Below are 18,892 nucleotides of genomic sequence, written 5' to 3'. Positions count from 1 at the left end.
GGCCTCGGTGTAACGCTCGTTCCTTTGACGAGAAACGCAAATACGACCATCACCCCTTGTGAGACTCGTCAGTGAAGAGCACTTTTTGCAAGTCCTGTCTGGTCCAGCGATGGTGGGTTTGTGCCCATAGGCAACGTTGTTGCCGGTGATGTCTAGTGAGGACCTGCCTTACAACAGGCCTACAAGCCCTCAGTCCAGCCTCTCTCAGCCTATTGCGGACAGTCTGAGCACTGATGGAGGGAACTCGGGCAGTTGTTGTTGCCATCCTGTACCTGTCCCGCAGCTGTGAAGTTCGGATGTACCCTTTCCTGTGCAGGTGTTGTTACATATGGTCTACCACTGCGAGGATGATCAGCTGTCTGTCCTGTCTCCCTGTAGCGCTGTCTTAGGCGTCTCACAAAATGGATATTACAATTTATTGCCCCGGCCACATCTGCAGTCCTCATGCCTCCTTGCAGCATGTCTAAGGCACCTTTACACAGATGAGCAGGAACCCTGGGCATCTTTCTTTAGGTGTTTCTCAGAGTCAGTAGAAAGGCCTCTTTAGTGTCCAAAGTTTTCATAACTGTGACCTTAATTGCCTACCATCTCTAAGCTGTTAGTGTCTTAACGACCGTTCCACAGGTGCATGTTCATTAATTGTTTATGGTTCATCAAACAAGCATGGGAAACAGGGTTAAAACCCTTTACAATAATGATCTGTGAAGTTATTTGGATTTTTCCAAATTATCTTTGAAAAACAGTGTCCTGAAAAAGGGATGTTTTCTTTTTTTGCTGAGTTTATATTGGCCTTTCTCTTGCATTTCAAAGATGATGAAAATATATGTATATTTGTATTGTCTTTTACCAGTTCTAATGTGTTACATTCTCCTATATTCATTTCACATTTCCTCAAACTTCAAAGGGTTTCCTTTCAAATAATATCAAGAATATGCATATCTTTGCTTCAGGTCCTGAACTACAGGCAGTTAGACTTGGGTATGACATTTTAGGCGAAAATTGAAATCCTTTAAGAACAAATTCTTATTTACAATGATGTCCTACCCAGGCCAAACCCTCCCCTAAACCGAACGACGCTGGGCCAATTGTGCGCCACCCTATGGGACTCACGATCCCGGCTGTAGTGACGCCTCTAGCACTGCGATGCAGTGCCTTGGACCGCTGCAGCACTCGGGAGTGGTCTAAGGGTAGAAGTGGTGATAAAGGAGAGTGAGGTGTGGAGGCTGATTAGCAGTTTGTAGCAACTGGAGATTGTTTGAAGAGTTGCGTTCCAGGGAACTAGTTAAGTGTTGCAAACAGTAGTGGAGGGTAATTGGCAATGGTAAGTAGTTGGTGCTTGTTGAGTTGCTAGGGAGCTGCGTTCAAGGCAACAATTTAAGTGTTACGTTCGAGTCTGGTCAGCTCTCCTGAATTTTTGTTAATCCTTAACACCATTTCACAAGTTTAAGGACCAGACATTACATGGGTTTAGAATATTTATTGAGGAAATTAAATGGATGTGAGAATGAGGATTCAGGGGTAATGAGAATGGACCGGATGAAGCCGAGGGCTACAGATGAAGATCTAGGGGGTTGACTCTGTAGGGCAGGGGTGTCAAACTCATTCCATGAAGGACCTCGTGTCTGTGGGTTTTTGTTTTTTCCTTTCAATTAAGACCAGGTGAGGGGAGTTCTTTACTACACTTAACAAAAATATAAATGCAACCTGTGAAGTGTTGGTCCCATGTTTTATGAGCTGAAATATGTTATGAATACGTTTGTTTACATCCCTGTTAGTGAGCATTTCTCCTTTGCCAAGATAATGCATCCAGCTGACAGGTGTGGCATATAAAGAACCTTATTAAACAGCATGATCATGGGGTTATGGTATGGGCAGGCATGAGCTACAGACAATGAACCCAATTGCATTTTATCGATGGCAATTTGTGACAAGACCTTAAGGCCCATTGTTGTGCATCTGCCGATATCACCTCATGTTTCAGCATGATAATGCACAGCCCCATGTCGCAAGGATCTGTACACAATTCCTGGAAGCCGAAAATGCCCCAATACCTCAGTGACCTGCATACTCACCAGACATGTCACCCATTGAGCATGTTCGGGATGCTCTGGATCAACATGTATGACAGAATGTTCCAGTTCCCGCCAATATCTAGCAACATGGTGAAAGGGGACGGGAGTGACTGCGAGAGGTTCGGAGCAGATTGACATAAGGAATAGCTATTCCTGGAAATCTCTGAAACTCACTTAGATAATACATTTGATGATACAGTGGTAGCAATACATGCTAATAAGATCTACAGAAAATACAAAAATCCCAAAGGTGGAGGTGTGGCGATTTATATTCAGAACCACATTCCTGTAAAGCTTAGATAGCATTTCATGTTAAATACTGTTGAAGTAATATGGCTACAGGTTCATCTGCCTTACCTAAAGCCCATTCTGATGTGAAGCTGCAATAGACCACCAAGTGCTATCAGTCAGTGTCTGGATAACATGTGTTACTTGTTACCTGTCTAACAGAACACAAAGGGTGTTCTTTAATGGAAGCCTCCGCAACGTAATCCAGGTCGAATCAGGAATTCCCCAGGGCAGCTGACTAGGCCCCTTACTTTTTAAAATCTTTACTAATGACATGCCACTGGCTTTTAGTAAAGCCAGTGTGTCTATGTATGCGGATGACTCAACACTACACATGTCAGCTACTACAGCAACTGAATTGACTGCAATGCTTAACAAGTTAGTTTGTGAATGGGTGGCAAGTAATAAGTTAGTCCTAAATATTTAAAAAACTAAAAGCATTGTATTTGGGACAAATCATTCACTAAACCTCAACTAAATCTTGTTATGAATAATGTGGAAATTGAGCAAGTTGAGGTGACTAAACTGTTGGAGTAACCCTAGATTGTAAATTGTCATGGTCAAAACATATTGATACAACATACGTTTTAAGATGGGGAGACGTCTGTCCATAATAAAGCGCTACTCTGCCTTAACAGCACTATCAACAAGGCAGGTCCTACAGGCCCTAGTTTTGTCGCACCTGGACTACTGCTTAATTGTGAGATCAGGTGCCACAAAGATGGATTTAGGAAAATTGCAATTGGCTCAGAACAGGGCAGCACGGCTGGCACTTGGATGTACACAGTGAACTAACAATAATATGTATGTCAGTCTTTCCTGGCTCAAAGTGAAGGAGAGATTGACTTCATCACTACTTGTATTTGTGAGAGGTATTGACATGTTGAATGCACCAAGCTTTCTGTTTAAATTACTGGCACACAGCTCAGACACCCATGCACACTCCACAAGACATGTCCAGAACAGACTATGGGAGGACACAGTACTACATAGAGCCATGGCTAAATGGAACTGTTGTCACTCCCTGATCTGTTTCACCTGTTCCTGTTATTGTCTCCACCCCCTCCAGGTTTCGCTTATTTTCCCCAATGTATTTATCCCTGTGTTTCATGTCTCTCTGTGCCAGTTTGTCTTGTCTGTTTCCAAGTCAACCGGCGTTTTTACTGTTCTCCTGCCTTTTGTATTCTTCTTTTTCTAGTCCTCCCGGTTTTGACCCTTGCCCGTTTCTGGACTTTGTACCTGCCTGCCCGACCATTCTGCCTGCCTTGACCACGAGCCTGTCTACCAATCTGTACCTCCTGGACATTGTACCTGCCTGCCCGACCATTCTGCCTGCCTTGACCACGAGCCGGTCTGCCACTCTGTACCTCCTGGACTTTGTACCTGCCTGCCCGACCATTCTGCCTGCCTTGACCACGAGCCGGTCTGCCAATCTGTACCTCCTGGACTCTGATCTGGTTTTGTCCACAACCATTCTCTTGCCTACCCCTTTGGATTAATAAACATTGTAAGACTCCAACCACCTGTGTCCTGTGTCTGCATTTGGGTCTCGCCTTGTGCCTTGATAACTGTATTCCATATCAAGTAACTCATGCAAGCAGTAAAATTAGATTTAAAAAAAGATACAAATACACCTTATTGAACAGTGGGGACTGTGAAGCAGACAACATAGGCACACACACAATAACATATGCACTATACACACAGATTTTGTGTTGAAGATGTGGTAGTAGAGTAGGGGCCTGAGGGCACACACTTAATGTGTTGTGAATGTATTGTAATGTTTAAAAAATGGTATAACTGCCTTCATTTTGCTAAATAAATACACTACTTCTCAGCCATTGAAGGGGAGTGGGACAACATTCCATAGGCCACAATCAGCCTGATCAACTCTATGTGAAGGAGAAATGGGAAATGGTGGTCAGACCAGATACTGACTGGTTTTCTGATCCACGCCCCTACCTTTCTTTTTTAAAGGCATCTGTGACCAGATGCATATCTGTATTTCCAGTCATATGAAATCCATAAATATAGCCTAATTTATTTATTTAAATTGACTGATTTCCTTATATGATCTGTAACTATTTTTGTTCAGTGTAATTAGTGACCTTAATTCAATTAATCAAGTACAAAGGAGGAGCAAAAAACCCACAGACCTCCGTGGAATGAGTTTTACGTGCTGTAGGGTTTAGCTTGGAGACTAAGGTAGACATCACTGCTGCGGTGAAGGCAAATCCACCCCCAAAAAAGAACGGTAAGTTAGTTGGACCCTTGAGAAGAAGTGAGCTGCAGGTGCTGAATGCTTGGCGATATAGTTGAGGTAGTACAGGCATACGGACGAGATACCCACGGAGTGAACCAACCTTAGAGCACAGCAGAGCAAGCAGAAGCGACGGTGGCAAGGAAAAAAACTCCCTTGAAGGGGAGCCAATCGTCTTTTTGGCTGGTTCAGTCAGACACTCGTCCCTCCATGGAAGGAGTTTGACAAGTGCTTAACACCACTACAACTCACTTCTCCCGTAGTGTAACAACCATGAACTGTATTTGCTCACAACAGCTGCACACACGGAGAGAGACTAAGGTGAGATGGCGAGGAAGTGTGTGTAGGAATTCCTTCATGCTGGATTGCCTCACAGAATATCAAAAGTGAGATGGATATAGCACTGGGAGCGAGACGAGCGAGAGCCGCTGACCAGGGAGGCAGATTTAATCCTCAGGTGATTATAGCCAGGCCTGGGCCCTGCGGCATCATTGGAATGGGCATACACTGCCCCCTCCAGCCTCACTCCATCCTCCTTTGATTCCCTCTCCCACACTCAAGATCGACTTAACCACCCCTTCTGCTGAGTTAATAAGGAGAACAACCCAGGGTTACACGATCCCCAAGATGGCACAGGGCTGGCACGGCTATAAGACAGAGGTGTGGATAAAACATATCTCCCCTCTGCCATCCTTCCATCACGCTCCGCAGGGCGGGAGAGAAGTGCAGTCTCTGAGGACCCTGATGAGTGGTGACATAGACAGCGCGGACGCCACGCGGTGAGGATGCTAGGTGGTGGAGCGTGAACTGATCCACTGGGCTAATATCGATATAATGATGGTGCTAATGATACTTGCATGGGGCTGAATGTCACTGTGTTTTGGGATCAGTGGAGGATGGACATCTCCACCTCCGCTCCACCGAGACAGAGATGTGAGTCACTCTTCGCATAGGAGCACACAGAGGGAGAATAAAAAGTAGAAATCCACAGGATAAATATAAATATATGGTTTAGAATGTGCATGTAAAGAAAATGGACTTGAGAGAGGAAAAGATAGCATGTGCTAGAGGGAAACAGGAGAAACTGTGAGATATATGTGCCTGTCTCAAATATACTGTATTCAGTATATACTGTATTCAGTATATTTATAATAGAGGAATTGATACATTTGTCAGTATGGCTTTGCTGGGCCTTGGGCAAGGGGGAGTTACTGTACAAATGCCTTTGCCATGAGGATCCTCACAAAGATATCACACCCACAGCACTTTATTTTAAAAAAATAATTAAAAAAATTGGGGGGGGGGGGGGGTAGATCAGCTTTCATATTGCAGATAGATTGTAGCTTCCATCAATGTAATTGTCTGCATCATTTCCAATCCCACATATATATATTTTATTTTTATTTCATAGTATCCAATTGTTTTCAGTAGTTACTATCTTGTCTCATCGCTACAACTCCCCTACGGGCTCGGGATAGACAAAGGTCGAGAGTCATGAGTCCTCTGAAACACAACCCAACTGCACTGCTTCTTAACACAGCGCGCATCCAACCCGGAAGCCAGCCGCACCAATGTGTCAGAGGAAACACCGTGCACCTAGCGGCCTGGTCAGCGTGCACTGCGCCCGGCCTGCCACAGGAGTCGCTAGTGCGCGATGAGGCAAGGATATCCCTACCGGCCAAACCCTCCCTAACCTGGACGACGCGCCACCCGGGAGGCCCTCATATCAATTTTTTGTACATTTATATATCTACTCATTCTAGGGATTTTCTTTATTTTGATCATTTTCTACATTGTAGAATAATAGTGAAGATATCAAAACTACGCCATCCCATCTGGTTGCGCTGAGTGGGACTATCACTTGTTTTTCAACAGGACAATGATCCAACACACCTCCAGGCTGTGTACGGGCTATTTGCTGCATCAGATGACCTGGCCTCCACAATCACCCAACCTCAACCAAGTTGAGATGGTTTGGGATGAGTTGGACCGCAGAGTGAAGGAAAAGCAGTCAACAAGTGCACAGCATATGTGGGAACTCCTTCAAGACGGTTGGAAAAGCATTCCAGCTGAAGCAGGTTGAGAGAATGCCAACAGTGTGCAAAGCTGTCATCAAGGCAAAGGGAGGCTACTTTGAAGAATCTCAAATATAACATATATTTTGATTTGTTTTACACTTTTTTGGTTACTACATGATTCCATATGTGTTATTTCATAGGTTTGATGTCTTCACTATTATTCTAGAATGTAGAAAATTGTAAAAAAAGAAAGAAAAACCCTAGAATGAGTAGGTGTTTCTGATCTTTTGACTGGTACTATATATATTTATCTTTAAAAAAATATGTTTTCCTTTATTATTTTCCACTAACCCAACCTCCCCTAATTGGACTGAACTAATGAACAACAACCATATATTTCTAACTGTGCTGTTTCACAAAAGCTCTGAAACTATATACATTTTACGCACACAGTATATTTTAAAATTGTCATCTTGTTGTTATTAGTCCCATCCTTCCCTTCAGCTCAATTAATCTCCTCCCATCTATCTCTTAACACCATTCATATTGGATTTCTATTTGCCATATATTTTTCAACTGTGCTGTGATGCTTCACAAAAGTTCTGAACCTTTCTATTCTCATAGTTTCTACAGATTAGAAATTAAAGATAAACATTTTTGCTAAAAGTATTATAATATTATTGATCGATTGACTACAACTTTTCAAATCACCCAGTATTGCTATCTGCAGCGTTAGCTCCAGGTAAATGTTACAATTATTCTGCCATTCCTGGACCTGTGAACAAAAACAAGCTACATATGGACAGTACCAAAATAAATGATCTAATGACTCTGTCTCTTCACAGCAAAATCTGCAGAGCTGGGATGGTTGTATCCCCCATGTATATAACATTCTATTGGTTGCAAGAATGTTGTATAACAATTTAAATTGAAAAATTCAACATTTTGAATCCGGTGTCATTTTGCATATAGTTCATAAACCAAGTGCCATGGAATCTGTACATTGAAAATCTCTTCCCAACTATATAAAGAAAAACTTCCTAACTAATCTATATGGCACAGCTGCATTTTTTGGTCCACCCACAGCACTTGTTACAATCTCAATTTCCACAATCACCATAGAAAAACAAGAATACTGACGGTACCCCAATAATGTCTCATAGGACACATAAATGCACTCACTCACGCACACACACACACACACACACACACACACACACACACACACACACACACACACACACACACACTCTGCTTGTAGTGTCTGATTTGCCACCAGCTCAACCTGCGATCTTCACATATGTGACACTTGAGCTCTCTGGGGTTTGAGGATAACAACTGTCCTCACACTGGGGAAAGTTCTCCTGCTGCCTTCACATTCACACTTCCTGATGCAGATGGACAGCAACCACTCCTTAGGGAGACACACTTCTCTCTTTCCATTTCTGTTTGTGCTCCATGTCTCTCTCCCTCCTTCCTTCCATCTCTCCATATCTCCATCTCCCTCTCTTGGGGGTGGGGGGGGACACGGTGCGGGGGTGACATTGAGTCATGTGATATAGTAGTGTCAAGGTTTGGTCTCGAGGGGATGGTGTGATGGTGGATGGATACTCTCAGACACCTGCCACCACCAGGCAGGAAAGCGCTGGCGTAGGCACAGGACAGAAACAGGGGCGCTGAATCCTTCTGGATATAACCGACAAGCAGCAGAGTGCTGGGACCTCACCTGAACAGGAGAGCCTGTCAACACATACTTTAGGTCACTTAGAGGGTAGTGCTCCATCTACCTGTGTTTTAGCACAGTTCACGCTGCACTACACAGATGAGAAAACATCCGGTCCTGGGCAGGAGGGAAAGGGGTTTGTTTATATGAATCGACTGGCCCAGGTTATCAATTAGGGGACAGCCGGGCAAAAGTAAGACTAAGGGCAAAACTCTTTTAGAAAATAAAATAAAATAATCAGTAAATAATGGATAATATTGATGAATTATAGATCACTTACACAAATGCATTCATGCTGTGGAAAAATAGAACAGGCCTTTCCCAAGTTCATTCAGCGAAAAGAAAGAAAGAGGAGGAGAGTAGAGTGGGGGCTTTGCTCTGTGGTGCCCTCCCTCCTTCATTATTCAGTGACCTTGAGATATCCTCCTTCTCCCCCTCTGCATCATACTTTTAGCTCACATGGCCCTTTGGACCCTGGAGCCTGCCTGGCATGTTCACTTTGGAGCCGTTGCACACGCTCATTCGTCGTTCTGAAGCAGGAGAAGGGCAGGTGGTGGTGGCAGCAATCAATTCTTAAGCAGGCCAGTAAAAACACGAGTAAATAGAGAGATGCTCCTACAGGACAGGATGAGCTACTACTTCAGTCCCACAGTTACAGATGTATGATCTTTACCCTTGTGTAGTCTTAACATTCAAATCAAATCAAATCAAATTTTATTTGTCACATACACATGCTTAGCAGATGTTAATGCAAGTGTAGCGAAATGCTTGTGCTTCTAGTTCCGACAATGCAGTAATAACCAACAAGTAATCTAACTAACAAATCCAAAACTACTGTCTTATACACACAAGTGTAGGGGGATAAAGAATATGTACATAAAGATATATGAATGAGTGATGGTACAGAGCGGCATAGGAAAGATACAGTAGATGGTATCGAGTACAGTATATACATATGAGATGAGTATGTAAACAAAGTGGCATAGTTAAAGTGGCTAGTGATACATGTATTACATAAAGATGCAGTAGATGATATAGAGGACAGTATATACGTATACATATGAGATTAATAATGTAGGGTATGTAAACATTATATTAGGTAGCATTGTTTAAAGTGGCTAGTGATATATTTTACATAATTTCCCATCAATTCCCATTATTAAAGTGGCTGGAGTTGAGTCAGTGTGTTGGCAGCAGCCACTCAATGTTAGTGGTGGCTGTTTAACAGTCTGATGGCCTTGAGATAGAAGCTGTTTTTCAGTCTCTCGGTCCCAGCTTTGATGCACCTGTACTGACCTCGCCTTCTGGATGATAGCGGGATGAACAGGCAGTGGCTCGGGTGGTTGTTGTCCTTGATGATCTTTATGGCCTTCCTGTAACATCGGGTGGTGTAGGTGTCCTGGAGGGCATTCTGTATACTCCCCTTGTCCTAAGTGTCAAAAATGCCCCGCCTTCACTAAACCCCTAAAATAAAGCAGCTTAATAGAATGTTAAACCCCAAATCTTTTTTTGCATGAAGAAACAACCTGTTATTCATCACAAACTTTGTGAATATCTGGGTTTTCCCACTTCACAATGCAGAAAGACTGCATTCAATCAGTGGGGACACCACTCATTTTTATTACAACACACCTGTCGTAATGGTTTTCTTTACTAAAGTAGAGTTTTATTATTATTGTTATTGCTAAAGGTATAGGTGTAATCATACATTTTTTAGCATGAGATAGCACTTGTATCGCCTGTATCACATTTTATTGAAGGGAAACAATGTCTTGAACGTTTTTGGCAACATAGTGATATATTCTTATGTACTGTACAATGAGGAACTAAACTACAAAATACTAGTCTTCTCCCATTTTTTTACCATTGCCCTCACCCACAAGGTATATAAACAACAACAATAAATAAGAATAAAATAAGATAATAGATACAAAACAAAAACATGAAGAACATAAATCGATCAACTCTGATTAGCACATGTAGGACAGTATGCAAGTGTGTGTGCATGGACTTTGCAGATGTATTTCTCACATGTGCAGCACATAGTGTTTGTTACAGTCCTTCTTTGGGGGGCAGAATTGGAATCTCCTCCTCTTGCCTGCACCAGCTGCAGCCTCGGGTGGATCAAGATTCAGCCCCTGAACAGCTTTCACAAGCACTGCAGAGGCTGCTGTACGGGGGAGGCGCTCCCTTTCCCAGCTGTTCCAGGAACACCCTCCTCTTGTTCCACTTATCAGGCATCCAGGTAGGGTTGATATTGTTACATATCACAAAGGCATTGTATGAGGGCACGTCAATGATGTTATGGAAGATGACCAGGGCCAGCGGGCAGTCATCCTCCTGCAGCTGTAAGTTCAAATCACCTTGTCCAGGTTGTCCACTCCTCCTCTGTTGTGGTTGTAGTCCAGGATGACGGCTGACTTCCTGTCCTCACGATATCAGTCGTTTTGTGCAGTGTGCTCAGGAGGACCACGTTCTTGTTCCTCTTTGGGAGGTAAGAAACTCATCAAACTTTGATGAGAAGGCCTCTCCACCCTTGTTGCGTGGAGTGCAGGGGGGAGCTCATAAGTTCATAAGAGGTGAAGAAATTGTCACACGTGACATTGTGCCCCTTCAGTCCATCGGTCACATCAAGCACAACCCGCATCCCCTGGTTCTTCTCCGGGCCTCCACCGGTCGGCTTCCCTGTGTAGACTGGCATCTTCCATGCGTAGCTGGATTGTGTATCACATGCTGGGCATATACTGCCGGAAAGGACAGCGACCTTTTGACAAAAGAGATTACTATCAGTAATTAGTATCAGTGTCACAGAAAATAATCACATAAATCAATGATATTACAGCAATACATAATAAAATGAACAGTGAAAATCACTTACATTACAGATATGAAAATAAAGATGCTCATCCACTGTTACTTCCACTGTTACTTCAGGCCCAGGGTTGTAGAGGTATGGCTCCACCCACTTCTCCCAGAACTTTCTTATGACCGTCAGATGCTCCACCCACTTCTCCCAGACCTCTCTTATGGCCGCCAGTTTGTCTCTCACACATCTTGCAGGTCTTGACTCACAATTACCAAGTCATGTCATTCTTGAGAAAGTGAGAAAGACTTTCAGTGGCATTGTGGCACAGAAAATCACCCTTTCACTCTCTGCATCCCAGAGACTACATGTAGCCTCGTCTTGGGACATATACACACCCGCTAAGATTAGCAGCCCTGTGTAGGCATGCAGGTCAATCTCATCCATCCTTTTCCAGTTGTCTCCATATTTACGGAAACTCTCCAAATTTGTCATCTCCAGGATGATTTATTCGATGGCTAGTGTGATGAACATGTAGAATGATGAGGCGATGTCCTGGGCATGGGCAACTGCATGTCTTGTGGGCCCTGAGGTCATCCTTATGACATTTTGTGCTGCCATTATTCCCTGGTTGTCATATGGTGACAGGGACCATGTTATTTTGCTGTTCTTTGACAAAAATGTCTCTCTTTCAGCTTTGGGGATTTCTTCTTCATCTAAAATTGATGCATCGTGCTCTGGGTTGTATTCTTCAGATACCTCCTCCTCTTCTAAATCATTGTTCCCTTGTTCCTCCTGGACATCTGAAAAAATCAGATCTACGACCTGTTGGGCATTGTCTGAAATGTTGTTTATTTTGTCTGAAATAGTTTTTATTTTGTATGTGAACTTGAGTCATGTGTGGGATCGTAAGAGAGGAGATGCTGCACATGCACAAGAATGTTTTAGTTTTGTCTGAGTTCAATCAGTAGCACACAATCTTAATTTCTCATTGTGTGTGTGTGTGTGTGTGTCTTTGTTGTTTTGTGGTGTGTAAATTATTTTATAACTGCTGGGTCAAAAAGGACCATAAGACAATCTTTGTACCCTGCTGGTGTACAGCTTTCATGGAAATATGAACAAAAGCGATGTTTCACTTTTTCTAATGTTGGGATCACTCTAGAAAAAGTCATACAATTTCAAGTTAAAAACATATAATTTAGGGGGTTTTCTCTGCTGTTAAACATAGTGGCGGGTCATTTTTTACCCTTAAGACAACACAAGGGTTAATTTGAGCCATTTTGCTGCAGCAGGAAACAATGCTGCAGCAACAGGAAATGTGAATTATTATGTGGATCATAATTAATGGACATTTTTGTAGGGTTTGATACATTTCTGTGTGAAAGGAAAATCAAGTCTGAAATATTACAATCTTCAGAAGCCTTTTAAAACCTCAAATACACTACAAGTGTTACATTTCCTGCATTGCAGCAAAGTTCTCCTGCAACAGGGTGATCATATTAAGATCCTACATCTGTAGCACCTTACTGGTGAACTAACATTAATAACATCATCTATTATGGTTCTGCCAAAATCTTTCCATCCCCCTGTCTGTGGTACAGTAGCTGCCTGTCATGCTTACTGCCATCAGACAGGAAGACAGTTTCAAGAGACGAGAGAGAAAAAGCTCCCTCGCACATACTGTACTGTTCTCACCCGCCAGTTAAATCTTTAATGCATGATCAGGAGGAATATTTTCTTTGGCTAAATTATAAAAGAGTGAGGCGGTGTGATCTAGGAGAGACAAGGAAGCCGGTGGTGTATGTTTGAGGCTGTTCTCTGTTATCTCACAGTACAGCACTGATAGGGGATACACAGGGAATACGGCAAAACACAGTGAGCATAAACAAACTGAAGAACAGGAGCTTCACTTATCCTGGGGGAAAGATGTGCTCTAGTTGCTCGAGGGGAAATACAGGCAGCTCAAATGTTCTAATATGCTCATGTCACCACATGGCACACAGCAGCATCACTTACACTCACTGGGCCATTAGGAAACACATTCATCATTCAAAAGAGTTCAATTTCCCTCTACGACTAGACCTGTCCATGGTGTGACTCTGGTTTAATCCCTCTCAAGACAAGGCATGGTGACTAAGGCTGTGTGTTGGTTGGTATTTGTGCCATCAGTTTGAGCTGCCTCACCATGCCTTGCCAAAGCGCCCTCCCCCTCTTCCCCCTGGCCCTCTCTGGGTGGGCAGACGGGTGGGTCTAGACGGGCAGAGGCTCAGACAGAGAGAGGACAGCTCCAGCAGGGGTGGACGTGCCTGGCAGGCAGAGCCTGTTTACTGTCACCTGTCAATTGGGTAACACCATGCGAGGTGGCATGCCATACAGCATGGGGTGGGGGGAGATGGGGGCTGTGACTACCGGGGGCAAATGTCACCCTGGTGAGCCGGGGAAGGCATGGCACACGTCAACCTCACCGGACCTCCACCGGCTCTGACGCTCCACAGCGACCCACAGGGCGTCGGCCCACGCCTGCCAACACACCACCTGGGTGACCTTTACCCAACTTGATCCCTAGTAGAAGCCAATTAGCCTCTGCTCACAGCCCCATGGTAAACATGCCACTTTAAAAACAAACAGCAGCAGCTTGCGGCTGACGTCTGACAGGTTGAGCATTTACCACTGAGGGGGTATTGTGGTAAGTCGTATCGGTAATGACAATCTGACTTGAGAATGCTCTATGCTGTTGACACATATTTTCTATGTAGAGGGCTCCAATGCATAGCCTCATTGACCGCATCCCCGCTTATAAATATCTGGAACACAGGAGGCTGCTGAGGGGAGGACGGCTCATAATAATGGCTGGAATGGCGCGAATGAAACGGCATTTAACACATGGAAACCAGGTGTTTGACGTATTTGACCATTCCACTCATTCCTCTCCAGCCATTACCATGAGCCCGTCCTCTCCAATTAAGGTGCCACCAACCTCCTGTGATCTGGATTGATGAAAAGCTATCTTTCAAAAAGCCTGATGAGTTAGTTAATAAATTAAGAATTCAAATAAGCTTCTTCTATAGGAACAGGTTGTCTTGCGTTAAATATAGCAGAAAACAAATCATTCAGACAACATTCATTCTGGTTACTGACTATGGTGATCAAATAATTTCAAATGTTATTGATCACATACACATATCTAGCAGATGTTATTGCTGGTGTGGCAAAATGCTTGTGTTCTTTACTCCAACAGTGCATTAGTATCTAACAGTTCACAACAATACACACCAATTTCAAAGTAAAAGAAAGGAATTAGGAAATATATAAATATTAGGATGAGCAATGTTGGAGTGGCATTGAGTAGAATACAGTATATACATGTGAAATGAGTAAAACAGTATGTAAACATTATTCAAGTGACCAGTGTTCCATTATTAAAGTGACCAGTGATTCCATGTCTATGTATATAGGGCAGCAGCCTTTAAGGTGCAGGTCGAGTAACTAGGTGGTAGTCGGCAAGTGATGGCTATTTAAGAGTCTGATGGCCTTGAGATAGAAGCTGTTTTTCAGTCTCTCAGTCCCAGCTTTGTTGCACCTGTACTGACCTCACCTTCTGGATGATAGTGGGGTGAACAGGCCATGGTTTGGGTGGTTGACGTCCTTGATTATCTTTTTGGCCTTCCTGTGACATCGGGTGCTGTTGGTGTCCTGGAGGGCAGTCAGTGTGCCCCTGGTGATGTGTTGATCTCATCTACATGAATGCAGCTGTATTGAAGAAATTGACATTCAGTTTATCAAAGCACATTGCGCTTTATTTCAGGTGATAGGTTCAGAACACATCATTGCATTTTGTATCTGAAAGTAAGCGGGCCCTCTTTGAAGTCTCATAGATGCATTGCGCTCTTTTTGTCTATAAAGGCCTCTTGCATAAACTTTCGCCATACCTTACCTCATTGTTAACCTTCAGACGTATAAGTTTCCAGACCCGGACTCAGGGATGGCTGACCCTGGAGATCCCTTCAATCACCACCCAGTTAGGTAAATCTGCTTTTTGTTTTTTTTGCGCCTCATGTGGAATGATCTCCATAACTCTTTAAAGATTGTGGAGTCGGTGCCTTTAGGGCAATTCAGGCAGATGCCTTTCTACTAATGAATGCGTTTGTTTCACATGATTGTGTTTTGCTTTCATGTTTCGTGTTTGCTTTTCATGTATTGTGTAATTGATCTGTATTGTTAAACCTTTATTTTGACAGGGAAGTAATCCTGAGACTAGGGTCTCTTTTTCAGATGAGCCCTGCATAAATACATCAAACACATATACAACATACAATATACAAAATTACAAAACATATTAAGACGAACAGACACATTTCTCAACATATTGGTCTCTGATCATTTCTCTGAATTGACCAAGGGGGACCAGATCATCTCCTTTCAGATATCTATGTGAGATCTTCCACATAAAGTCAGAGCAGCTTTATCCAACCATACTGAACAACTCAAAATGCAACAATTTCAAAGATTTTACTGGTTACAGTTACAGTTCATAAATCAGTCAATTGAAATAAGTGAATTAGGCCCGAATCTATGAATTTCACATGACTGGGAATACAGATATGCATCAAATCAAATCACATTTATTTATATAGCCCTTCGTACATCAGCTGATATCTCAAAGTGCTGTACAGAAACCCAGCCTAAAACCCCAAACAGCAAGCAATGCTGGTGTAGAAGCACGGTGGCTAGGAAAAACTCGGAAAAACTCCCTAGAAAGACAGGAGGGTATGATATATGCATCAGATATGCATCTGTTGGTCACAGATACAGTGGGCAAAAAAGTATTTAGTCAGCCACCAATTGTGCATGTTCTCCCACTTAAAAAGATGAAAGAGGCCTGTAATTTTCATCATAGGTACACTTCAACTATGACAGACAAAATGAGAATTGTAGAATTTTTTATGAATTTATTTGCAAATTATGGTGGAAAATAAGTATTCAAAGAGGCCTCCAGTGTTATCCAAGCCTGTGACTGTGTTTGGTCATTTGTAAGTGTACATTTAATTAATGATGATTGATACTGTTTCTGCATGAGTGCATTGTAAATAAACATAAGAGAATGCTGCTCTCTCCTTACATACAAAGAGGCCCAACCCACTTTTTGATACAAAACACAATTGTGAGTTCTATAACCATCACCAGTAATAAACCTAAGGGCACAATTGAAAACAGCATCTAGTTATGTGTAGATTCTGCTGCACGCATAAAGATAAAATAGACCTAAATGTGGCCTGGACAATTTCCTTCCTATTAACAAAAGTCAGACACGCCTTGTTTCTGTAAACGAAACCAACCTTGAACTTCAACTTCTTCACCAGCTCAGTGACATGTTTTTTAAATGACAGTTTGTCATCAAGCCAGATACTAAGATATTTGTAGGAAGGAACTCGCTCAATTTCTGTACCGTTCAAACAAGTCATTGCAAATGATTTTGTATAGATATTTATAGTGTAATTATTGTTTATTGATGTGTTCATATGCAGGGCTCATCTACAAAAGAGATTGTGGTTTCCACATGACTCCCTGACTATACAAAGGTTAAATAAAACTAGGGGAGGGTTGTTAGAGCAAGATTTTCAACATGTATTACTTTAATAAATATTATTATTTGAGGCCATTTTTACACAAGGAACAATAACTTTTGTTTACAATTGTAATTTAGGAATTGTAACTTGCCATTGTTGACTGCCAACCTTGTAGTTTGGTCTCACTGTAGGGCCTCTGTCTTATCACTCACCTCACCCAATTCTATGGGGCAAGAGCGTCCCCAACTGGAGTTCCCTGGAAATGCGACAGTAGGTTATATTCGTCAAGCTGTCCACTCAAAAAAAAAGCTTCAGACTGTAACCAGTGCCTGCAACTTGGTTCAGGTTATCAGTCAACCTACCATGGTACATACAAACAGAACAGGAACTAAATCATCCACTTGTATTGACCCCATCATAACTAATGCTGCAGAAATCTGCTCTAAAGCAGTATCCACGCCCATCGGATGTAATGATCATAATATAATAGACATATCTAGGAAAATTCCAAAGTTCCAAAGACTGGACCTAAAATAGTATATAAGCAATCATACAAGAGGTTTTTACAATCAAATCAAGCTTTATTTATACAGCACATTTCAGACATGGAATGCGACGCAATGAGCTTCACAAGAAAAAACAAATAAAAAATGATTTCTATGTTGAAGATATGAAAAATATTTGTTGGTCTGATGTCTGTATTGTGGAACATCCTGACACTGCACTTGAAGCATTTAGGAAATTGCTTCTTCCAGTTACTGACAAGCATGCGATTGGCCCATAAAGAAACTGACTGTTAAAACTTCCAAATCCCCATGGAGAGATGATGAATAGAAAAACTTTGTCTTATTAGAATGACCAATAAGTCTGGCAACACAGTAAATTGGCAAACATACAGTCAATTGAGAAATCACATAACTAAACTAAACAAAAAGAAGAAGAAACTATACTATGGAACAAAGATAAATTATATAAAGAATTATAGTAAAAAGCTCTGGAGTACCTTAAATGAAATTCTAGGGAGAAAAGCTAATTCAGCTCCATCTTTCACTGAGGCGAATGGCTCATTCATAACAAAACCTTTTGATGATGCCAACCACTTTACTACTTTTTTGTTGACAAGATTAGCAAACTTAGGCATGACATGCAAACAACAAATGCTGAGCCTTCATATTCATGTATAACGGACCAAATAATGATAGGCAAGCACTGCTTGGAATTCCGCAAAGTTTGTGTGGAAGAGGTGAAAAACTGATTGCTATCTATAAATAAGGACAAACTACCTGGAACCGACAACCTGGATGGTAAATTGCTGAGGTTGGTAGGGGAATACATTGCGTCTCCTATTTGCCACATCTTCAATCCAAGTCTAGAAGACGGAGTGTGCCCTGAGGTCTGGATGGAGGCAAATGTAATTCCACTGCCCAAGAATAGCAGAGCACCTTTTAATGGTTCAAACAGCAGATAAATCAGTCTGTTACCGGAGCTTAATTAACTTTTGGGAAAAATCGTGTTCGACCAAATAAATTTGATTTTACAGAAAACAATTTAACAACAGACTTTCAGCATGCTTATAGGGAAGGGCACTCAACATGCTATGCATGCTCAACACTTACACAATGATTGGCTGAAATAAATTGATAATAAGAAGATTGTGGAAGCTGTTTTGGTAGACTTCAGTGCAGCCTTTGATATCATTAATTATAACTTATTGCTGACAAAACGTAGGTCTTATGGATTAACACCCTCATGAATGTACAGTTACCTATCAAATAGAACACAGAGGGTTTTCTTTAATGGAAGCCTCTGTAATGCAAATTCGGTTGAGTGTGGTGTACCGCAGGGCAGACGGCTTGGACCATTATTATTTTCTGTGTTTACTAATGACCTTCCACTGACCTTTAATAAAGCCTGTGTGCAACAGTCAAATAAATAACTGATACCCTTAACATAGATCTCCAGTCAGTTTTAGAATGGGAAATTAGCAATAGGCTGGTGCTAAATATCAAAAAAAATTAATGCATAATTTTTGAAACAAATCACTCGCTGAACCCTAAACCTCATCTGGATCTATTTTTTAATAATGTGGCTATTGAGCAAGTTGAAGACTAAACTGCTGGGTGTCACCCTAGATAGCAAGCTATCATGGTCAAAACATATA

The sequence above is a fragment of the Oncorhynchus kisutch genome, linkage group LG25 (genome assembly GCF_002021735.2).
Source record: "Oncorhynchus kisutch isolate 150728-3 linkage group LG25, Okis_V2, whole genome shotgun sequence".
Classification (NCBI taxonomy): domain Eukaryota; kingdom Metazoa; phylum Chordata; class Actinopteri; order Salmoniformes; family Salmonidae; genus Oncorhynchus; species Oncorhynchus kisutch.
This window is presented reverse-complemented; position numbering follows the sequence as displayed.